Genomic DNA, 18763 nt, shown 5'->3' on the forward strand with positions numbered 1-18763 from the left:
ATTTATTTAGAATTCAAGGCACACTTAACCAGAATGGCTACCACAGCATTTTGAAGCGATACACCATCCCATCTGTTTTGCGTTTAGTGGAACTATCATTTTTTTTTAACAGGACAATGACCCAACACACCTCCAGGCTGTGTATGGGCTATTTGACCAAGAAGGAGAGTGATGGAGTGCTGTATCAGATGACCTGGCCTCCACAATCACCCGACCTCAACCAAATTGAGATGGTGTGCCATGAGTTGAACTGCAGAGTGAAGGAAAAGCAGCCAACAAGTGCTCAGCATTTGTGGGAACTCCTTCAAGACTTTTGGGAAAGCATTCCAGGTGAAGCTGGTTGAGAGAATGCCAAGGTTGTTCAAAGTTGTCATGAAGGCAAATGGTGGCTACTTTGAAGAATCTAAATTGTTATATATATTTTGATTTGTTTAACACTTTTCTGGTTACTACATGATTCCATATGTGCTATTTCATAGTTTTGATCTCTTCACTATTATTCTGCAATGTAGAAAATAGTAAAAATAAAGAAAAACCCTTGATTGAGTAGGTGTGTCCAAACCTTTGACTGGTACTGTATATCCTCAATACGAATGCATTTTACGACGATGCATTTCTTCAAATGCTTCTCTTTGTAACAGTGCAAATCACATGGTGTACTATACTCTTGTACTATACTGAGTGGACAAAACATTAATATTGAGTTGCACCCCCTTTTGCCCTCAGAACAGCTTCAATTCATCATGGCATGGACTCAACATGTTGTTAACAGCATTCCACAGGGATGCTGGCCCATGTTGACTCCAGTGCTTCCCACAGTTGTGTCTATGTCATGGAAAGAGCAGGTGTTCCTAATGTTTTGTACACTCAATGTATTTCCAAGTAAGCTATGACTTCCAGCAAACGTGGAGGTTCAAGGATCTCTGTTCAGGGCTCTGTAGGGGCTGGCGCTGTGGTGAAATAACAGCTTGCATTCAGTGTCATGTTAGGACAAAGATCCCGTTTGTCTGTAGTTTGATACCTTCGGAAAATAAAGAATGTTTGGTATACATGCTGGATTTTGTGTTTGTTACATTGGAATGGATTTGTTTCGGGTTTTGCCTCTGAAGCTCTTTTCCTTTGTGAGTTTTGTAATTACGTAGTTATTACAACTTAATGCTTGATTGATCGACCAACTATGGCTCAATAGTGGATAGTTTAATTGTACTAACAGAATCCATATACAGTTGTGCTTAGATCAATATTGTAGAAATGTAGTTCAATAAGGAGAGTTTATGCAGTTGAAATGGAAATATGAAGAAACAAGTTGATTTGGAAAGCCCTCTTATGCTTTCACTTGTAGTCACTACTCTATGAGCCGTTAGGCCAATTCATCTGGCGTCTGTGTGAGTCACTCAAACGTTCAGTAGTCTGCTCTTTTTTTCTCAGCCTGTAGCTGGCCCTGCTTAATGACTGAGACATTTTAAGGCCACTTTTTTGTGATTGTTTCATATTGCAAAGATGTGTGTGTGTTGGCGGTGCAATGTGTAGAGGTGTTGGCGGTGCAATGTGTAGAGAGAGGTGTTGGCGGTGCAATTTGTAGAGGTCTTGGCGGTGCAATGTGTAGAGGTCTTGCCCAACCATACAAAACCACATGACAAATAACTGCCTCAACTTAGAACAGAATACATGTGACAGATGTTTAGATGGTACAGATAACATGTTTTGACGTATGCACACTGATGCCCACAATCACCTATGAAGAAAGTCCCACAAGACAAGTTCCATAACTTCCTAAAGAGTGGGGGAGAGATACCGGTGGCCTGATAGATTTGCTAGAGTAGCTGTACAGCACAGCTGCAGAAAAGCCAAACGGTATCCCAGAGTTGCAAACGTGGTGCATAGAGCTGCAAGCAGAACAGAGGGACTTGGCAGATCAAGTAAAGCTGTGACTTCTAAGAGGCTCAAGTCTGGATGGATGTTGAAAAGTTATTGGGCTGCTGGCCAGGTCGTCACTAGCAGGAAGTTATGATCCACTTGTTTCTCTTTGCGTGACAGAGAAAGGCAACATTGAGGACTTAGTCTGAATACCCCAGACCTACTAATGCTCTTCTTTGAATACAGTGTATAAATACAAGATGGGTGACATGAGGGAAACATCATATGAAATTGTATTAGTCACATGCGCTGAATACAACAGGTGCAGACCTTACAGTGAAATGCTTACTTACGAGCCCCTAACCAACAATGCAGTTTAAAAAAATACGGATAAGAATAAGAAATAAAATTAACAAGTAATTAAGCAGTATAATAACAATAGCGAGACTATATACAGGAGGGTACCGGTACAGAGTCAATGTGTGGGGGCACCGGTTAGTTGAGGTAATATGTACATGTGGGTAGAGTTGTTAAAGTGACTATGCATAGATAACAACAGAGAGTAGCAGCGGTATAAAAGAGGGGGAGAGCAGGGGGGGCAAAGCAAAAAGTTGGGTAGCCATTTGATTAGGTGTTCAAGAGTCTTATGGCTTGGTGGTAGAAGCTGTTAAGAAGCCTCTTGGACCTAGACTTGGCGCTCCGATACCGCTTGCCGTGCGGTAGCAGAGAGAACAGTCTATGACTAGGGTGGCTGGAGTCTTTGACCATTTTTAGGGCCTTCCTCTGGCACTGCCTGGTATAGAGGTCCTGGATGGCAGGAAGCTTGGCCCCAGTGATGCACTGGGCTGTTCGCACTACCCTCTGTAGTGCCTTGCGGTCGGAGGCTGAGCAGTTGCCATACCAGGCAGCGATGCAACCATGCTCTCGATGGTGCAGCTGAAGAACCTTTTGAGGATCTGAGGTCCCATGCCAATACTTTTCAGTCTCCTGAGGGGGAATAGGTTTTTTCATGCCCTCTTCACGACTGTCTTGGTGTGCTTCAACCATGTTAGTTTGTTGGTGATGTGGACACCAAGGAACTTGAAGCTCTCAACATCCTCAACTGCAGCCCCGTCGATGAGAATGGGGGCATGCTTGGTCCTCTTTTTCCTGTAGTCCACAATCATCTCCTTTGTCTTGATCACATCGAGGGAGAGATTGTTGCCCTGGCACCACACGGCCAGGTCTCTGACCTCCTCCCTATAGGCTGTCTCGTCATTGTTCGGGGTTCAGGCCTACCACTGTTGTGTCATCGGCAAACTTAAAGATGATGTTGGAGTCGTGCCTGGCCGTGCAGTCATGAGTGAACAGGGAGTACATGAGGGGACAGCAGGCACCCCTGAGAGGCCCCTGGGGGCGGCCCGTCAGGAAGTCCAGGATCCAGTTGCAGAGGGAGGTGTTTTGTCCCAGAGTCCTTATCTAATTGATGAGCATTGAGGGCACTATGGTTTTGAACACTGAGCTGTAATCTATGAATAGCATTCTCACATAGGTGTTCCTTTTGTCCAGGTGGGAAAGAGCAGTGTGGAGTACAAAAGAGATTGCATCACCTGTGGATCTGTTGGGCCGGTATGCAAATTGGAGTGGGTCTAGGGTTTGGTGTTAATGGTGTTGATGTGAGCCATGGCCAGCCTTTCAAAGCACTTCATGACTACAGACGTGAGTGCTACAGGTCGGTAGTCATTTAAGCAGGTTACCTTAGTGTTCTTGGGAACAGGCACTATGGTGGTCTGCTTAAAACATGTTGGTTTTACAGACTCGGACAGAGAGAGGTTGAAAATGTTGGTGAAGACACTTGCCAGTTGGTCAGCGCATGCTCGCAGTACACGTCCTGGTAATCCATCTGGACCTGCGGCCTTGTGAATGTTGACCTGTTTAAAGGTCTTAATCACATCGGCTGCGGAGAGCGTGATCACACAGTCTTCCGGTACAGCTGGTGCTCTCATGCATGTTTCAGTGTTATTTGCCTCGAAGCGAGCATAGAAGTAGTTTGGCTTGTCTGGTAGGCTTGTGTTACTGAGCAGCTGTGCTTCCCTTTGTAGTCTGTAATGGTTTTCAAGCCGTGCCACATCCGACGAGCATTGGAGCCGGTGTAGTACGATTCAATCTTAGTCCTGTATTGACGCTTTGCCTGTTTGATGGTTCGTCGGAGGGCATAGCGGGATTTCTTGTAAGCTTCCGGGTTAGAGTCCCGCTCTTTGAAAGCGGAAGCTCTAGCCTTTAGCTTCGTGCAGTTGCCTGTAATCCATGGCTTCTGGTTGAGGTATGTACGTACGGTCACTGTGGGGACAACGTCATCAATGCACTTATTGATGAAGCCAATGACTGATGTGGTGTACTCCTCAATGCCATCGGAAGAATCCCGGAACATGTTCCAGTCTGTGCTAGCAAAACAGTCCTGTAGCTTAGCATCTGCTTCATCTGACCACTTTTTAATTGATCTAGTCACTGGTGCTTCCTGCTTAAATTGTTTTGCTTGTAAGCAGGAATCCGGAGGATAGAATTATGGTCAGATTTGTCAAATGGAGGGCGAGGGAGAGCTTTGTATGCATCTCTGTGTGTGGAGTAAAGGTGGTCCAGAGTTTCCCCTCCCCCCCTCTGGTTGTACATTTAACATGCAGATAGAAATTTGGTAAAACGGATTTAAGATTCCCTGCATTAAATTCGCCGGCTACTAGGAGCGCCGCCTCTGGGTGAGCGTTTTCTTGTTTGCTTACAGTGGAATACATCTCATTCAATGCTGTCTTAGTACCAGCATCTGACTGTGGTGGTAAACAGCTACGAAAAATACAGATGAAAACGCTCTAGGTAGATAATGTGGTCTACAGCTTATCATGAGATACTCTACCTCAGGCGAGCAATAGCTCGAGACTTCCTTAGATATCGTGCACCAGCTGTTATTTACAAAAATAGATACAGTGCCTTGCAAAAGTATTCGGCACCCTTGAACTTTGCGACCTTTTGCCACATTTCAGGCTTCAAACATAAAGATATAAAACTGTATTTTTTTGTGAAGAATCAACAACAAGTGGGACACAATCATGATATCCATAAAAAGTGTTGTTTAAAGTTTGCCACAAGCCACCTGGGAGACACACCAAACATGTGGAAGAAGGTGCTCTGGTCAGATGAAACCAAAATTGAACTTTTTGACAACAATGCAAAACGTTATGTTTGGCGTAAAAGCAACACAGCTGAACACACCATCCCCACTGTCAAACATGGTGGTGGCAGCATCATGGTTTGGGCCTGCTTTTCTTCAGCAGGGACAGGGAAGATGGTTAAAATTGATGGGAAGATGGATGGAGCCAAATACAGGACCATTCTGGAAGAAAACCTGATGGAGTCTGCAAAAGACCTGAGACTGGGACGGAGATTTGTCTTCCAACAAGACAATGATCCAAAACATAAAGCAAAATCTACAATGGAATGGTTCAAAAATAAACATATCCAGGTGTTAGAATGGCCAAGTCAAAGTCCAGACCTGAATCCAATCGAGAATCTGTGGTAAGAACTGAAAACTGCTGTTCACAAATGCTCTCCATCCAACCTCACTGAGCTCGAGCTGTTTTGCAAGGAGGAATGGGAAAAAATTTCAGTCTCTCGATGTGCAAAACTGATAGAGACATACCCCAAGTGACTTACAGCTGTAATCGCAGCAAAAGGTGGCGCTACAAAGTATTAACTTAAGGGGGCTGAATAATTTTGCACGCCCAATTTTTCAGTTTTTGATTTGTTAAAAAAGTTTGAAATATCCAATAAATGTCGTTCCAGTTCATGATTGTGTCCCACTTGTTGTTGATTCTTCACAAAAAAATACAGTTTTATATCTTTATGTTTGAAGCCTGAAATGTGGCAAAAGGTCGCAAAGTTCAAGGGGGCCGAATACTTTCGCAAGGCACTGTATATCTTGAGTCCACTCTCAGATCACTCTGGTAGAAGTCTACATAAGAGCAAACAAGACACCCCATGACGTCTTTAAATGGGTCCACATCAGACATTTTTGGTTATCCTCAAAACTCTACCCTGAAATTCTGCAAATACACAGTGTGTGCTGTTCAAGAGACTGGACCCATAGTTGTGGCAAACAATTCCAGTATATGTGATTGTTTATGGGGAGTTAGCACAGCTAGTTATTGGATCTGAGAGGCAAAGTTTGGGCTGTTAAAGTTAATAGTGGTTGGAATAACCACAAAACAGGTTGTGTGTGTGCGCTACTTTAATCAATTCCAAATGTTGGATGAGAAAAAGGCCCTGTTCATCATTTCCCTGAGGAGGAGAGTAACAGAGTAACAGATGGCTGTTCATCATTTCCCTGAGGAGGAGAGTAACAGATGGCTGTTCATCATTTCCCTGAGGAGGAGAGTAACAGAGTAACAGATGGCAGTTCATCATTTCCATGAGTAGGAGAGTAACAGATGGCTGTTCATCATTTCCATGAGGAGGAGAGTAACAGGTGGCTGGACTACCCCCTCTGCTAGCCTCATCTATACCGGATGTGCTGGAGATACATTTTGTATAACTGCTTAAGTAAACTCTTAATTTCCCCTCAAATCATATTTTTCTTTCCTTTTTTGTCTGTAACTCAGCTTTTATCTGTTAACCTTACTGTTCAGGTATGTATCATGTGTAAAGGTCATTGTGTTATTTGAATGGTCAATGCCTGCTTACTCTTGTAATACATTGCATCTGAAACGCCATAGGCTCAGTAGGAAACACAAGTCCTTTAATGCAGGCATGTTTTGCCTCTAAACTATGCCACAGTAACAAGTAGTCTAGATAAAGACCCATTCCCATGTAGAGAAAGGGTATTTTCAGAAAATTTCCAACTGCTCTCTTTCTCCCTCCTAGAATTACAGAATGCAGAATTTGCTCGGTACTCTGTAAACTGTAATGACACAGCACAGCCAGGGCAACATGCATTCTGACACAGGCCAAAAAGGAGGGCATTGCAGACCATTATGGTTTCAGGCACAATTACAACTCAACCAGTTATATGATATATAACCAAGGGAGGAACCAGGATCTTCACAGAAATGTTTTTTTTTATGGCCGAGGAACTAAAAAAATGATATCGGCCAGACATAACTCACATTGCAAGGCCCCTTAGTTTTGAAGATAGTGTAATACATGTGTTGCCATGTCATTTGGATGGAGTAAAAAGAACACTGAAGATGTAATAGCTTATTTAACAATTTGTTATTGTTTTGGTTTATTGTGTGTGTGTGTGTGTGTGTGTGTGTGTGTGTGTGTGTGTGTGTGTGTGTGTGTGTGTGTGTGTGTGTGTTAAATGAACGGGTCAAAAGACCTAGCCCAGGGAGACTGGCAGCAGATCATTTGTACTAGCATTGGCAAACTGCCATCTCTTTCAACCACCACCAACATAATTGGGTCCAGGCTTTTCAATTGTGTGGACAGTATCCACTTGAAATCATGAAAGAAAGCCTTTAGAATTGCCCTGTCCTCCTTGAGTTCACTGTCTTTAATAATTCCATTTAACTAACAATTAACCACACAACAATAATGTATTTATTAAGTTATTCTACAGAAGGGAGGCTAATGTAGAGAGCCAATGGCTCTCACACTACAATATCGTGTAGGCTATTGTCAACCCTTTGTGATGATGAAAGGAGCTTTACTAACTGCGCTGTTGATCAAACTTCACACTGTTTGAACAGTTTGTTATGCTTTGAGGCCTACAGCTGTGCTTAAATGTGGTAGGAATTACTGTAAGATAGTAAACAAGTACTAGCACCTTGCATGTTTCATAAGACAAACATTTCATGTTTGCAGCAAGCGGAAAAAGAAAAGGCGATTCCAATTATCACAACATCAAATTCCTTGAACAAACTCAGTATGTTTGTAAACTTCATACCAGTCGTTTAAACTCAGTATGTTTGTAAACTTCATACCAGTCGTTTAAACTCAGTATGTTTGTAAACTTCATACCAGTCGTTTAAACTCAGTATGTTTGTAAACTTCATACCAGTCGTTTAAACTCAGTATGTTTGTAAACTTCATACCAGTCGTTTAAACTCAGTATGTTTGTAAACTTCATACCAGTCGTTTAAACTCAGTATGTTTGTAAACTTCATACCAGTCGTTTAAACTCAGTAGGTTTGTAAACTTCATACCAGTCGTTTAAACTCAGTATGCTTGTAAACTTCATACCAGTCGTTTAAACTCAGTATGTTTGTAAACTTCATACCGGTCGTTTAAACTCAGTAGGTTTGTAAACTTCATACCAGTCGTTTAAACTCAGTATGTTTGTAAACTTCATACCAGTCGTTTAAACTCAGTAGGTTTGTAAACTTCATACCAGTCGTTTAAACTCAGTTTGCTTGTAAACTTCATACCAGTCGTTTAAACTCAGTATGTTTGTAAACTTCATACCGGTCGTTTAAACTCAGTAGGTTTGTAAACTTCATACCAGTCGTTTAAACTCAGTATGTTTGTAAACTTCATACCAGTCGTTTAAACTCAGTAGGTTTGTAAACTTCATACCAGTCGTTTAAACTCAGTAGGTTTGTAAACTTCATACCAGTCGTTTAAACTCAGTATGTTTGTAAACTTCATACCAGTCGTTTAAACTCAGTATGTTTGTAAACTTCATACCAGTCGTTTAAACTCAGTAGGTTTGTAAACTTCATACCAGTCGTTTAAACTCAGTATGTTTGTAAACTTCATACCAGTCGTTTAAACTCAGTATGTTTGTAAACTTCATACCAGTCGTTTAAACTCAGTAGGTTTGTAAACTTCATACCAGTCGTTTAAACTCAGTAGGTTTGTAAACTTCATACCAGTCGTTTAAACTCAGTATGCTTGTAAACTTCATACCAGTCGTTTAAACTCAGTATGCTTGTAAACTTCATACCAGTCGTTTAAACTCAGTATGCTTGTAAACTTCATACCAGTCGTTTAAACTCAGTACGCTTGTAAACTTCATACCAGTCGTTTAAACTCAGTACGCTTGTAAACTTCATACCAGTCGTTTAAACTCAGTATGCTTGTAAACTTCATACCAGTCGTTTAAACTCAGTATGCTTGTAAACTTCATACCGGTCTTTTAAACTCAGTATCCTTGTAAACTTCATACCAGTCGTTTAAACTCAGTATGCTTGTAAACTTCATACCAGTCGTTTAAACTCAGTATGCTTGTAAACTTCATACCGGTCTTTTAAACTCAGTTTGCTTGTAAACTTCATACCAGTCGTTTAAACTCAGTATGTTTGTAAGCTTCATACCAGTCGTTTAAACTCAGTATGTTTGTAAACTTCCTACCGGTCTTTTAAACTCAGTATCCTTGTAAACTTCATACCAGTCGTTTAAACTCAGTATGTTTGTAAACCTCATACCAGTCGTTTAAACTCAGTAGGTTTGTAAACTTCATACCAGTCGTTTAAACTCAGTATGTTTGTAAACTTCATACCAGTCGTTTAAACTCAGTATGTTTGTAAACTTCATACCAATCGTTTAAACTCAGTAGGTTTGTAAACTTAATACCAGTCGTTTAAACTCAGTATGTTTGTAAACTTCATACCAGTCGTTTAAACTCAGTATGCTTGTAAACTTCATACCAGTCGTTTAAACTCAGTATGCTTGTAAACTTCATACCAGTCGTTTAAACTCAGTATGCTTGTAAACTTCATACCAGTCGTTTAAACTCAGTACGCTTGTAAACTTCATACCAGTCGTTTAAACTCAGTATGCTTGTAAACTTCATACCAGTCGTTTAAACTCAGTACGCTTGTAAACTTCATACCAGTCGTTTAAACTCAGTACGCTTGTAAACTTCATACCAGTCGTTTAAACTCAGTATGCTTGTAAACTTCATACCAGTCGTTTAAACTCAGTACGCTTGTAAACTTCATACCAGTCGTTTAAACTCAGTATGCTTGTAAACTTCATACCAGTCGTTTAAACTCAGTACGCTTGTAAACTTCATACCAGTCGTTTAAACTCAGTATGCTTGTAAACTTCATACCAGTCGTTTAAACTCAGTATGCTTGTAAACTTCATACCAGTCGTTTAAACTCAGTATGCTTGTAAACTTCATACCGGTCTTTTAAACTCAGTATCCTTGTAAACTTCATACCAGTCGTTTAAACTCAGTATGCTTGTAAACTTCATACCAGTCGTTTAAACTCAGTATGCTTGTAAACTTCATACCGGTATTTTAAACTCAGTATGCTTGTAAACTTCATACCAGTCGTTTAAACTCAGTATGTTTGTAAGCTTCATACCAGTCGTTTAAACTCAGTATGTTTGTAAACTTCCTACCGGTCTTTTAAACTCAGTATCCTTGTAAACTTCATACCAGTCGTTTAAACTCAGTATGTTTGTAAACTTCATACCAGTCGTTTAAACTCAGTATGTTTGTAAACTTCATACCAGTCGTTTAAACTCAGTATGTTTGTAAACTTCATACCAGTCGTTTAAACTCAGTAGGTTTGTAAACTTCATACCAGTCGTTTAAACTCAGTAGGTTTGTAAACTTCATACCAGTCGTTTAAACTCAGTATGCTTGTAAACTTCATACCAGTCGTTTAAACTCAGTATGCTTGTAAACTTCATACCAGTCGTTTAAACTCAGTATGCTTGTAAACTTCATACCAGTCGTTTAAACTCAGTATGCTTGTAAACTTCATACCAGTCGTTTAAACTCAGTACGCTTGTAAACTTCATACCAGTCGTTTAAACTCAGTACGCTTGTAAACTTCATACCAGTCGTTTAAACTCAGTATGCTTGTAAACTTCATACCAGTCGTTTAAACTCAGTATGCTTGTAAACTTCATACCAGTCGTTTAAACTCAGTATGCTTGTAAACTTCATACCGGTCTTTTAAACTCAGTATCCTTGTAAACTTCATACCAGTCGTTTAAACTCAGTATGCTTGTAAACTTCATACCAGTCGTTTAAACTCAGTACGCTTGTAAACTTCATACCAGTCGTTTAAACTCAGTACGCTTGTAAACTTCATACCAGTCGTTTAAACTCAGTATGCTTGTAAACTTCATACCAGTCGTTTAAACTCAGTATGCTTGTAAACTTCATACCGGTATTTTAAACTCAGTATGCTTGTAAACTTCATACCAGTCGTTTAAACTCAGTATGTTTGTAAGCTTCATACCAGTCATTTAAACTCAGTATGTTTGTAAACTTCCTACCGGTCTTTTAAACTCAGTATCCTTGTAAACTTCATACCAGTCGTTTAAACTCAGTATGCTTGTATACTTCATACCGGCCGTTCAAACTCAGTATGCTTGTACACTTCATACCGGCCGTTTAAACTCAGTATGCTTGTACACTTCATACCAGTCGTTTAAACTCAGTATGCTTGTACACTTCATAACGGCCGTTTAAACTCAGTATGCTTGTACCCTTCATACCAGTCGTTTAAACTCAGTATGCTTGTAAACTTCATACCAGTCGTTTAAACTCAGTACGCTTGTAAACTTCATACCAGTCGTTTAAACTCAGTACGCTTGTAAACTTCATACCAGTCGTTTAAACTCAGTATGCTTGTAAACTTCATACCAGTCGTTTAAACTCAGTATGCTTGTAAACTTCATACCAGTCGTTTAAACTCAGTATGCTTGTAAACTTCATACCGGTCTTTTAAACTCAGTATGCTTGTAAACTTCATACCAGTCGTTTAAACTCAGTATGTTTGTAAGCTTCATACCAGTCGTTTAAACTCAGTATGTTTGTAAACTTCCTACCGGTCTTTTAAACTCAGTATCCTTGTAAACTTCATACCAGTCGTTTAAACTCAGTATGTTTGTAAACTTCATACCAGTCGTTTAAACTCAGTAGGTTTGTAAACTTCATACCAGTCGTTTAAACTCAGTATGTTTGTAAACTTCATACCAGTCGTTTAAACTCAGTATGTTTGTAAACTTCATACCAGTCGTTTAAACTCAGTATGTTTGTAAACTTCATACCAGTCGTTTAAACTCAGTATGTTTGTAAACTTCATACCAGTCGTTTAAACTCAGTAGGTTTGTAAACTTAATACCAGTCGTTTAAACTCAGTATGTTTGTAAACTTCATACCAGTCGTTTAAACTCAGTATGTTTGTAAACTTCATACCAGTCGTTTAAACTCAGTAGGTTTGTAAACTTCATACCAGTCGTTTAAACTCAGTAGGTTTGTAAACTTCATACCAGTCGTTTAAACTCAGTATGCTTGTAAACTTCATACCAGTCGTTTAAACTCAGTATGCTTGTAAACTTCATACCAGTCGTTTAAACTCAGTACGCTTGTAAACTTCATACCAGTCGTTTAAACTCAGTACGCTTGTAAACTTCATACCAGTCGTTTAAACTCAGTATGCTTGTAAACTTCATACCAGTCGTTTAAACTCAGTATGCTTGTAAAATTCATACCAGTCGTTTAAACTCAGTATGCTTGTAAACTTCATACCGGTCTTTTAAACTCAGTATCCTTGTAAACTTCATACCAGTCGTTTAAACTCAGTATGCTTGTAAACTTCATACCAGTCGTTTAAACTCAGTATGCTTGTAAACTTCATACCGGTATTTTAAACTCAGTATGCTTGTAAACTTCATACCAGTCGTTTAAACTCAGTATGTTTGTAAGCTTCATACCAGTCGTTTAAACTCAGTATGTTTGTAAACTTCCTACCGGTCTTTTAAACTCAGTATCCTTGTAAACTTCATACCAGTCGTTTAAACTCAGTATGCTTGTATACTTCATACCGGCCGTTCAAACTCAGTATGCTTGTACACTTCATACCGGCCGTTTAAACTCAGTATGCTTGTACACTTCATACCAGTCGTTTAAACTCAGTATGCTTGTACACTTCATAACGGCCGTTTAAACTCAGTATGCTTGTACCCTTCATACCAGTCGTTTAAACTCAGTATGTTTGTAAACTTCATATCAGTCATGGTTTCTAAGAAAGCAGTGATAAAATCTTAAAACGCCACTAATAATTGTGCTACAACTGTTTTGCAAAAAAAAAAAAAAAGGTGTAATAATTTATTTAGACAAGTAAAAAATATCTTTGTCCAAAAAATATCTTTATCCCTTTTGCCCCTCAAGCTCCCTCGAATGTATTCAGTTGTACAACTGACTAGGTATCCCCCTTTCCCATTCCATTGTCCTTATTAAAACCAGACTGGTCTCATAGACTAGACGTAACATAGTAAACGTACATTTGGGGCACCAAATTAGTATGATATGTTATGTTTGGTATGGTTACATAAGATTGAAGGTTATTTAAGGCAAAACGAAAAGAGGGTGGATGATCTAGCAACCCAAAGGTTGATTGTTAAAATCTTACCACAAATAACTTTAGCATTTTAGCTAATTAGCAACTTTGCAACTACTTACTACTTTATAGCTACTTTACAGCTACTTCGCATGTTAGCTAACCCTCCCCCTAAACTGAACCCTTTTAGCTAACCCTTCCCTTAACCCTAAACTTCACCCCTTTAACCTAACTCCTAACCTTAACCCCTAACCCTAACCTTAACCCCTAACCCCTAGTCCTAACCCCTAGCCTAGCTAGCGTTAGCAACCTAGCCACCTAGCTAACGTTAGCCACAAGAAATTGGAATTCGTAATATATCATATGTTTAGCAAATTCATGACATATTGTACGTTTTGCAAATTCATAACATATTGTAGGAATTTTAATTTGTAACATATTGTATGAAATGGAAGTATGGACATCCACAAATTAATACATACCATATGAAACAAATCATACTAAATGTAGTGTCTCGGATTTAAGTACAAAATGATACGAAATGCTCTGAGACCAGGTTGCAGCAACTGTGAGGAACCTCAAATGTTGTTTTTCTTGGATGGGATGATTACATAGACTAGAGGTTGTTTATTTCTGTGTGACTTGTGCATGTTTACTGTGTTGGCGGAACAGTTGGAAAGTGTCCCAAACACTTTTCAACAGCGTACCCTTGCCTTTAAGATGTCACTACCACTGTACTTTATCTTAAACCTGTCCCTTGTCTCACTGTCTCAGCAGTCATCCAAAAATAACTTCTGTACGCTTCTTATATTATATCCTTCCCAGAAAAATGAGGTGAGGATTCTGACATATTCACCTTTTGAAATTGTAAAGCAGCAGAGTGTGTAGACACAAAGTGTTGCTGGGAAAAGAAGACAAAAAACAGCCTCCCTCTGGTTTATTAAGTTTTGGCCTAGAAACCAGATGTAGCCACCATCAGGTCGACCCCCTCCACCCCCTCCTCTATGCCCACTGTCAGAGTCATGGCACTGGACCAGAACCAGTCAGAGTCATGGCACTGGACCAGAACCAGTCAGAGTCATGGCACTGGACCAGAACCAGTCAGAGTCATGGCACTGGACCAGAACCAGTCAGAGTCATGGCACTGGACCAGAACCTTTGTCTTGTTTTCCAAATTTGTGAGCTGACTCAAACGAGACAACAGGCAAGGCTTTTGAGGGAAAAACGAATCACCTACGTTCTCCTTCTTTAACCTCATAGCTTATGGCTCTCACATCCTCAAAGAATAGGCTCTGCAGAAAACAAACAAGATGAGAAAACAATTGGCAATCCTATTTGCATCCTATGAATATAGTTTTTCCACGACATACACATTTTAAGATCACCATATCTCCATCATTTTAGCAGGAATTATTTTAAATGAAAGATTATTGGAGAGAGTTGACACAACTCTCACACACTGCTAGGAACTATTGGTGTAATGAAATCCCAAACTGCATTAAACACATTGAATTACAGTATAATGCTGACTGAGACTGCAGTGTTTTGTCTATCTGATCCTTTTACCCCATATGACCAGCAAGTGGTTTACAATCGGTTGCCCCCATGTTCTTACTGGCTAATACTTTAAGCCACTGAGCCTCCAATAAACTGTCAGTTGGGATCTGATGACCTGGTATTGAGTGACTGATCTTGTGCTGATGAAAGGCAGGTATTGTTAACCCCAAGGGGTTAAGACATGATGGAACAATGTGAGTTGAATTTACAGTTTGAGCTGAATTTGACCCCAAGATTGGGAGGAATACGTTACAACCTCCTGGAGATGCCTGACATCAACATGTTTAGTTCATTTTCTATACCGGTTAGTTCCATTTGAATACATTCAATGAACTGATGTGATCAGACGTCCAGATCAAACGGAGCAAACCTGATCATCTGGGCCTGACCAATAGAAAATTAAGTATGAAAAACAATTTTGAATCAATGGATTACTCAAGCATATTAGTACCTGGGGTCAATAAAACAACACTGAAATGTATATGCATTAATTTCGATATTTCCATGCAGATACAGTGCCTTCGGAAAGTATTTATATCTGTTGACTTTTCCACATTTTGTTACGTTACAGCCATTATTTTATAAATGAATTTATAAAATGTATTTAAATTAAATATTCTCAGCAATCTCCACACAATACCCCATAACGACAAAGTGAAAACAGGTTGTTATAATTTTTCACTCATTTATATATATATAAAAAAAACGTATTTACATAAGTACTCAGAAACTTTACTCAGTACTTTGTTGAAGCGCCTTTGCCAGCTATTACAGCCCCGAGTCTTCTTGGGTAAGAATCTACAAGCTTGGCACACCTGTATTTGGGGAGATTCTCCCATTCTTCTCTACAGATCCTCTCAATCTCTGTCAGGTTGGATGAGGAGAGTTGCTGCACAGCTATTTTCAGGTCTTTCCAAATGTTTGATCAGGCTTAAGTCCGGGCTCTAGCTGGGCCACTCATTTTTACCTATGGTGTATTTTGTGTAGATTGATGAGGGAAATACATATTTAATACATTTTAGAATAAGGCTGTAACCTAACAAAATGTGGAAAAAGTCAAGGGGTCTGAATACTTTCCGAAGGCACTGTAAGTATGGTTGTATATGGATGCACACAGAAACAGACATTTGCTAAAAGCAATACCATCTTAAAAATGTCCACATCACTGGCACATTTACTGGAATTTTTACCTCTAACCATGAATTTTTCAGATCCTATAAGTTGTCACAAGTATCATTGTTTTCCATGGGCTGCACCCAGTTCCTCTATTTTGATGATTTTGCCCAGCACAGTGTCAGGGGAAGGGAGCTGCAGACAGCTGTTTTCTGCATAGATAGTGCAATGACCTAACCAGGAGAACGGTGATGGGGCCACGATTGGGCGGCAGGGGCTGCTGCCAGGACAGACCGTGTCTGGAGGCTGCAGACAGCATGTATTCCAACACTGCTCACAGGACCCAATCTGTTATCTGCAATGAGGTGGCTAATACAGTCATTCCACTGTCTTTCCCCTCTAATTTGGACATGATTATCTGGTGGTAGTTTGTTACAGCAAAAATAAAGAGGTGCCTCGGAACCTGGTGGACCAATCAAATCAACAACCTGGATTTTTATGGTAGCTTGTCTATTTCCTGTTTCTGGTGTAAATATGTGTGTCTACATTTATTCAACAGCATTTTTTTTTTATATACATTTTCAAAAACCCTTTACACCCTTCCCTGGTTTTATGAACTTTGATCCACTATGACCTGTGGGGTGAGAAACCTGCTGGGGCATCTCTTTTATGTAACTATAACAAATGTTAGACTTCAGGGTAGCCTAGTGGTTAGAGTCTTCGACAAGTAACGGAAAGGTTGCAAGTTCAAATTCCCAAGCTGACAAGGTACAAATCTGTCGTTCTGTCCCTGAACAAGGAAGTTAACCCACTGTTCCTAGGCTGTCATTGAAAATAAGAATTTGTTCTTAACTGACTTGCCTAGTTAAATAAATGTAAAATTAACCCACACTTTAAATGGAATATAGAGAGTCTCAGTGTGTGTGGTGATGATGTATTGAGGTGTGCCCAGGGGTTGATATCACATGCACTAGACTGATTGTACACACAGTTACCCTCTTCTACCAGATAGATGTTTGTAGGGAAAGAGCAGGGAGCACTGCTTTGTCACAGAATGTGATTGTCACAATAAAGGGAAGTTTCTGCTCCATCTTGTTGGAAGTGTCACCATTGTGCATTAGACAGGCCTCTGCGTGAACAATCCCTCTGTATGACGGGTTGCGGAGTAACAGATTACATGTAACAAAGACAATAATATTAAAAGGCCAATGTTTATACTGAGGGGTTGGTCTTTTAAATGAATTACCACAATCATGAATAGATCGGTTGGCTGAAATAAAAGGCTTTGTTGTCGGCAATACCTTAAAGATAAAGATATATTGGCAAAAAGTTGGAGGGAATGCTCAAGTTGGCCGGTTTTCATCTTTGTCAAATGTGATTGAATTTAGGAGAGGGAGGAAAAATGAAAAACAAATTGTATGGTTTATTGAAACCATCTACATCGCAGTCAAAACCACTTGATATAATAATACATATGTCTGTGATTATATTCAACGGTCTGTCTGCTAAAGGGAATTTGTAAGAACAAGGGGAATCCCACAAGTTGAATGTTCTTCATTGCCAATGAATATTCATATTCATTCAAAACTCACTGTAGCCCCTTGTTTGTGTCATGATCAGTCTTAACAAATTGCATTGTTAAGTCATTACACTTACATCATAAAATGGAGAAATCACAAATGTTTTTGTATTAGAACAGATCACTCTGTCAAAAAATATGTTTACCCTGCTGCCCTGAGTCAAGACCAATGTGAATTTCATGTTGAGTTAATATCATCTAAAGTTATCCAACCTAGTATAATAAGAAAAATTGACACGTTTGGATTTAATGACTTATTGAGTGAACTTGAAACTTTTAGTCATAAGTAGCATTCTTGTCAAATTTGTCAATACAATTATTACAAGTGTGCCCACTTTGGAGTCATCCTCATCTGGGATTTGAACTCACAACCTCTCAGTTGGGAAGCAACTTGACTTTCCTGCTATGCCACCAGCACCAGGTCTGTGGGTATGAAAGCGTTTGGCCACAGATTTATTGCCAAGAGTACATTAAGCACTTTGCTAAAACACTGTAAATGTTTGTGTTGAGTCACCTTAAAAAAGTGTGTTTCCCTGCTACCTTAAAAAATTAAGTCAAATCCAATCCAGATTTAAATTAATCTAAAATGACTTCAACCTGCTCTTACTGAAAAAACACATTTCCAGGTGATCACTTGATCTTATGTGAAGTTAATGTGATAATATTTGGCAACATGTAAAGCAACATTTGATAACATGTGAAGTTAATGTGATAATATTTGGCAACATGTAAAGCAACATTTGATAACATGTGAAGTTAATGTGATAATATTTGGCAACATGTAAAGCAACATTTTATAACATGTGAAGTTAATGTGATAATATTTGGCAACATGTAAAGCAACATTTGATAACATGTGAAGTTAATGTGATAATATTTGGCAACATGTAAAGCAACATTTGATAACATGTGAAGTTAATGTGATAATATTTGGCAACATGTAAAGCAACATTTGATAACATGTGAAGTTAATGTGATAATATTTGGCAACATGTAAAGCAACATTTGATAACATGTGAAGTTAATGTGATAATATTTGGCAACATGTAAAGCAACATTTGATAACATGTGAAGTTAATGTGATAATATTTGGCAACATGTAAAGCAACATTTGATAACATGTGAAGTTAATGTGATAATATTTGGCAATATGTAAAGCAACATTTGATAACATGAAACTACACGTGATCAAATGTAAAGTGTTCCAAAAACACATTAATTAGATTTTTCTGCAGGTCATAAAATCATGTAATCGTTTCCAAAGAAGAAAGCTTCAGTTTCATGTTATAGAGCTGAATGCCATTAATTACAAGTCTGTCTTGGGGAATAATGTCATTTCAGACTTCAAGGCTATGAAAACAAGTGAATCCACAATCACTAG

Source organism: Oncorhynchus mykiss, chromosome 23 (assembly GCF_013265735.2).
Source record: "Oncorhynchus mykiss isolate Arlee chromosome 23, USDA_OmykA_1.1, whole genome shotgun sequence".
Classification (NCBI taxonomy): Eukaryota; Metazoa; Chordata; class Actinopteri; order Salmoniformes; family Salmonidae; genus Oncorhynchus; species Oncorhynchus mykiss.